General features: G+C 45.3%; 1 non-coding gene across 1 annotated transcript; it reads left to right on the top strand.

Annotated features, from left to right (window-relative positions):
* The first annotated feature begins 6,064 nt into the window (after window positions 1-6,064).
* LOC114693415 lies at window positions 6,065-6,228 on the top strand. Its single transcript, XR_003734539.1, has one exon. It is a non-coding gene; the product is annotated as a U1 spliceosomal RNA (small nuclear RNA).

The raw sequence follows: 6,228 nt of genomic DNA, 5'->3' as shown, positions 1-6,228 counted from the left end.
GTTTTGTGGTTTATAAGAAAAGACCCGTATTTTCTACTGACGTCTTTCAACGTGTGCTGATTGTCTCCAGTTCCTCATTGTTAACTCGATGTACAAATTGTTTGGAGAGAGTTGAGAAGCCACAACTACCATTCAGCTCTTTGCTCCAAGCATCAGCACCCACGTTGCCAGTCCATCCATCCATCCACTCTGCACAGTGGGCCTCTGCAGTCGGTTCAGGCAGCCCCAGAGAGGAGAGCAGAGAGTACTTTTTGCGAAACTTCCAGTCACCTTATATAGGAGTTCATGGAGGAGGAGGAGGCTTGCCAGGAGGGTTGAGGGATTTTTCATTTCTGTATTGGAAATCTAGTAGAGTCATTGTATCTAAGGTAAACATTAGAAGGAAACTTGTTTTCTGGAATATTTAGACCTTGAAGAAATCGATGTTTAAAGCAGTGATTGTTTTCTGTGATTTATAGAGGTTCTTTTTTATTTTTCAAATTACACTCATGATATTCATTAATTATACATATATTAATTACATTTCTGGTATTCATTGATTACATTCTCAGTATTCATTCAATAATTATATTTATGATATTCACTAATTACATTAATTGTATTGATTTATTACATTCATGATATTGTCCTGATAGTACTGTCCATTTGTGGGACTTTTCCATCACACAAAACAGAGATTCTGTACTTAGGAAATCATTGCTCGATTTATAGAGTTTGATAAGTCTTTGCAGCCCAATAAGGCCTCTCCGTCGATGCAGCAATCCATATTGAACCGAATTGGAAAAGCCCAGGTTTAATGGGTAAAGCGTTCCCAGATGTTTCCCGGCCCCTCAGAGAGGAGAAGGGGCCGAGAGACAAAACGGGAAGAACCACGTGTCTGTTTTCTGGGATGCTGCTCATGAATTCTGTGGGAGTGGTTTTGAACCTCTCTGGGGGAAGAAGCTGTGTTTGGCCGGCTTTGAAGGGGTGGGTTTGAGGAAAGAGATGGGGAGGGCAGTTGAGGTAGATCTTCCATCAGAACACTTCGGACTCTTTGGGTATATGGATACCAGGGTGCCAGGGGTGGAGGCGGAGCCAAACAGTTGTTTTTCAGGAGTTTTACAGCGTTTTTGTGACTTTTGTCACAGTGAGGTCCTGGCAAATCTGCATTATTGCGTTATTGAGTACTGCTAACAGTGCACATGAGAACTAAAGTTTCAGCAGTGGCTGTGACACTTTCCTTCACGAAACATGTAGATCAGACCAGGGGCTTTGGTAAGAGGAACTTGTTTGTACTCTAAAATACAACTTTTGTGTAACAATCAATAAAGATGCTTCTGCGTGGCAGTTTGGGGTTCAGTCCACCGAGGCTGGACTGCCCTGCTGCCTCAGACCCTGACTACACCGTGGCACAGATTATAAATAAATCTTTTTAAAAATATTGTTGCCAGACAGTGGTGGCACATTGTCTTTAACCTCAGCACTTGGGAGGCAGAGGCAGGTAGATCTCTGTGAGTTCGAGGCTAGCCTGGTCTACAGAGCTAGATCCAGGACATGCACCAAAACTACACAGAGAAACCCTGTCTCGAAAAAGTATTGTTATAAATATTGTATTGTGGGCCAGACAGTGGTGGCACACGGCTTTAATCTGAACACTCGGGAGGCAGAGGCAGGTGGATTTCTGTGAGTTTGAGGCCAATCTGGTCTACAGAAGCAAGTTCCAGGATAGCCAGAGCTGTTGTTACACAGAGAAACCCCTGCTTGAAAAAAAGAAATTGTACCGTTTCACGTGTGTGGATGTTTTGCCTGCATGGATGTCTGTGCACCACCTTCTCAAAGTGCCCGCAGAGGCCAGGAGGAGAAGTGTAGGGACATCGGGTACTGGAGTTATAGATGATTGTGAGCCACCATGTGGGTGCCAGGTGGGAGTGGGTGCTGGGAATTGAACCTGGTGTCTCTGGAAGAGTGTAGCATGCTTTGTTGTGGCCCGCCAGCTCACAAATAATGACATGGAGGCTTCCTATTAATTATGAAAGCTTGGTCTTAGCTTAGGCTTGTCCCACTAGTTCTTATGACTAAAATTGACCCATTTATAGTAATCTACATTCTGCCTTGTGGCTTTTTTTTCATTCTGTATGTCTGACTCCTTTCACATCCCATTGGTGTCTGTCATCTCCTACTTCCTTTCTCTCTCTGCCTGGAAGTCCCGCCTATACCTCCTGCCTAGCTATTGGCCATTCAGCTCTTTATTAAACCAATCATAGTAATATATCGATTCACAGGGATATCTCAAAACATTTCCTCCTTTCTGTCTAAATAAGTCAAAAGTTTTGTACCCAATTTACTTTCTATCATAGCTTGTATTACCAGCCTAAAATTACCTTTTTAGACCTTAGACCATTTTCTTTGATAAATAACTAGCATTCATGTCTCTCAACCTTATACACTTTATACCTCTTTTGTGAGGTGGTTTTTTTCTGTAGTCCATAACAAGGAAAGCTGTAACTATAAGTATCTCATCTTCAACTCCATCAGAGACCCGAGAAGGATATACTATTACCTGAGTAAACAGGAAGTGCAGAGCAAACAACTTCCAAAACTATGACAGAAGCAGCTGGCTGCCTGGACAGTCACCAAGGTTCCTTTCCAACGTTGGGGCATCCATCTTGGGCCTACAGGCCTAGAATATCTGACAAACTCCTGTGAAGCAGGAATTTTGAAGGACTGTCCTACCTTGTCTCAGCAAAGTTTAACAGTCTTTTTCTTCAGTGTCCTGCTTGTCCAGTGTGTACAACATAATGTCAGCAGACAAGACAAGAGCAGTTTCTTGCCCAAATAGCTAGTTTTGCCACATTGAAAGCAAACTCCATAGGGAGGTTCTTTGGTGCCCATCATCTTTTCTGAAGTGTATCGGCTCTGCCAGGAGCAGACGTGTCTCACTGTCATGAAAAGCCTTGTGCTAACAAAACATTTTAACTGCCATATTCTGTAGGTCTTTGAAGTGTTTGAAGACCATCTCTCTATCTAAAATATATCTCTGTTTGACCTTGAAAACATACCTATCATGGTTACAAGTTTGATTGTTATAGGTGATGAACTACTAACCTGAATTTCTTTATTATCCTGAATAGATTGTAATAACAACTTCCAAGGACTAGAAATTACATTGTGAAATGAGCTGCATAGGTAGGTACAACACCCTAAAGAAGAGCAGAAATGTGTATACAGCATATTCTAACAAAAAGAACCTTAAATTTGTATCAATATACAAAAATATCTTAAGGGTAGAAACATATATATGGTATAACAAAAATAACCTTAAATTTGTATTAATATACAAAAATATCTTTTTTTTTTCAGAGCTGAGGACCAAACCCAGGGCCTTGTGCTTGCTAGGCAAGCGCTCTACCACTGAGCTAAATCCCCAACCCCACAAAAATATCTTAAACAAGAGTAGAAACATATATATGGTATAACAAAAATAACCTTAAATTGGTATCAATATACAAAAATCCATACCAATATAAAATATTTAAGACTAGTAGTTGTCCTTTTAGTTTAAAAGTAGATTAAATAATCTACCCTTTTATTCTATCATTTCTATACCCTCTTACTCTTTTCAGAATGAGATTCCTGAATATAAACTCCTTTGTCCAGCTTTTTTCCTGACCATGACCAATAACAACTTGCAACCAACCCCCCTAAACAATGACAAATATCCATAACCCACAGAATCACCAAAACCCACCCACCCCACCTCTTGGGAACGTGGGCGTCATGTTCCCTAGATTGCTTCCTGCTGTCTGGGGGCAGTGGCATCTCTAGGGGACCCTGACAAAATTTAGTGGTCAAGGCCTGGAGAGTAGCTGCATTCTTCGCTGCCAGTCTCTGAGTGATGGGAAGGGGCAGGGCTTATCTCAAGTCCTGGCTGGAGCAGTGCATGAGGATGAACCAGCTCAGCTAGCCGCCCGCTTTGAAAATGTCCTGAGCAGCTGCAGTCCAAAGTGATCCGTGGGTGGAGTTTGTCAGCTCAGTGGCTGTTGTTACCACAGTTTTTTGCGGCCTGGGGGACCAGCCTCCAGCAGCACAGGGCTCAAAGGGAGTCCTCGGAGTCTGCTTACTGTGGCTTCTTTTTTAATCTGAGGGGATGAGGGGGAAGACACTCCCATCCTCTCTTGATGGCTTCTTTCAGACCTCTTTATTTTTCTTTTGTATTCGGAGTCTGCATTCTGTATTCTCTTTTTTTATCACTATTCAGAGATGTCCCTTCCTTCTCTTGATGTTTTCCTTCTAACTCTATCTTTATTCTATCTTATGCTCTCTCTTATTTTTCCTCTACAGCTTATATACCCAACAAATCCTCTCAGGCAATATAGGAATTAAAATGTGGTGAAATTCTATTTTTCAAGTGAATGATGACAATAAATACAAGAAACAGTATGTTTTCCATATCTCGTACGTGATTAAACATTTGAAAAACAAATTATCCCCAAGAACCTACATACATTCATACCCAAGCAACTTGTTATAGATTAACAGAGTATAAGCCAGCAAGGTATTCCCCTCAGCCCGGTTCTTTTACTGGCAGGCGGTGTTTGTGGTTACAACAAAAGAACCAATCACTGTATCGCAGGTTTTTGGATTTAGCGTGTTTTTTTTTTTTTTGTTGTTTTGTTTTTTGTTTATTTAACACGTTAGTGCTGAGGATTGATCTCACACGCTAGGCATGCCGATTTATATACATGTCCCTGCCCAGGTCGCAGTTTTGTGTGTTGTTTTGAGACAGGGTCTCTCCGTGGAGCTGTGGCTGGCCTAGAACTCACAGAGCTCCCACCAAACAACCCAGCCCTCGACTCTTAGTGCTTCGTTCCTGTTTTGTAGCTCTGGCTGTCCCAGAACTCACTCTGTAGACCAGCCCGGCCTCCAACTTGCAGAGATCCGCCTGCCTCGACCTCCTGAGTGCCGGCTGGGGTTATCCTTTACCTATCTGTAACCCTCCACATACAGCAGCTATTCATAATAACTCCATTCATTAGTGACGTCTTCACGCACGCACACAATGTACGTCAACCACGTCCACGACCCTGGTCACTCTCTTGTCCCCTCACAGTCCTGCAGATCCCCTTCGTCTTCCCAACCAGCCTCCTCCACTGACCATTTTTAACACTTATTTTGTGTGTATTCACGAGTGACACACCACCTGTGTGCCAGGACCTGTGCATGTCAGAAGAGGCTGTCGGGTCCCCCGGGACTGGAGCTGGCAGATGGCTGTGAGCTGCCCCGTGGGTGCGGGGATCGAACCTCGGTCTTCCGACAGAGCAGCCAGGGTTCTAAACCGCTGAGTCGTTTCTCCAGCCCCACAAGTCCATTCCATGTCTTGTTTGTTTTTTGTTTGCCTGTTGGTTGGTTTTGAGACGAGATCTCAGCGGGTAGCCCTGGCTACCTGGAACAAGATATGTAGACCACAGGTGTCTAGCCTCGAACTCACGGCGCTCCTGCACAGCCGCAGCGTTGGGATGGATTAAAGGGGTTGTGCTGGCCAGTTGCACGTCAACTTGACGCGGGATCGGGCTGAAGGCTGGAAAGCCGGAAGGGCATTTCCTTCACCGGTGGTGAATGAGGGAAGACCGAGCCCAGGGTGGGCGGTGCCACCCCAGGGCTTGTGGTCCTGGGTGCTCTAAGAAAGCCTGGCCCGCACAATCCCCGAGTGCGTGACCCCAGCGGTGGACGACGACACCCAGACAGGATCAGTTTAGGGTCCTCCTAGGTTACGTAGTGCATTCGGGGAGTCCCTGGGGCCATCGCGGTTGCATGACAAAAAAAAAAAAAAAAAAAAAAAAAAAAAAGCACGCGGGGCGGGGCTATGCAAACGAATCGGCGCGCAGTGGCTGCCGGTCCCGCGGGCTCGGAGTGCGGCGTCCCGCGCGGTGACGATCCCGTGTGGGTGAGTGTGATGTCCGCGGGGGCGAGAAGACCGCGACGGGTGTGGAGGGCGTGGGCGTCGGTTCAGTGTGGCGGTCGTGGTGACCGTGCGTTAAAGGGGCGCGCGTGTGTAGGGAGAGCGTGCGTGCGTGATGGGCAACTCATACTTACCTGGCAGGGGAGATACCATGATCACGAAGGTGGTTTTCCCAGGGCGAGGCTTATCCATTGCACTCCGGATGTGCTGACCCCTGCGATTTCCCCAAATGCGGGAAACTCGACTGCATAATTTGTGGTAGTGGGGGACTGCGTTCGCGCTCTCCCCTG

Source organism: Peromyscus leucopus, chromosome 14 (assembly GCF_004664715.2).
Source record: "Peromyscus leucopus breed LL Stock chromosome 14, UCI_PerLeu_2.1, whole genome shotgun sequence".
Taxonomy (NCBI): domain Eukaryota; kingdom Metazoa; phylum Chordata; class Mammalia; order Rodentia; family Cricetidae; genus Peromyscus; species Peromyscus leucopus.
Note: the sequence above shows the minus strand (reverse complement) of the source record. Positions and strands in the feature narration are given on the sequence as shown.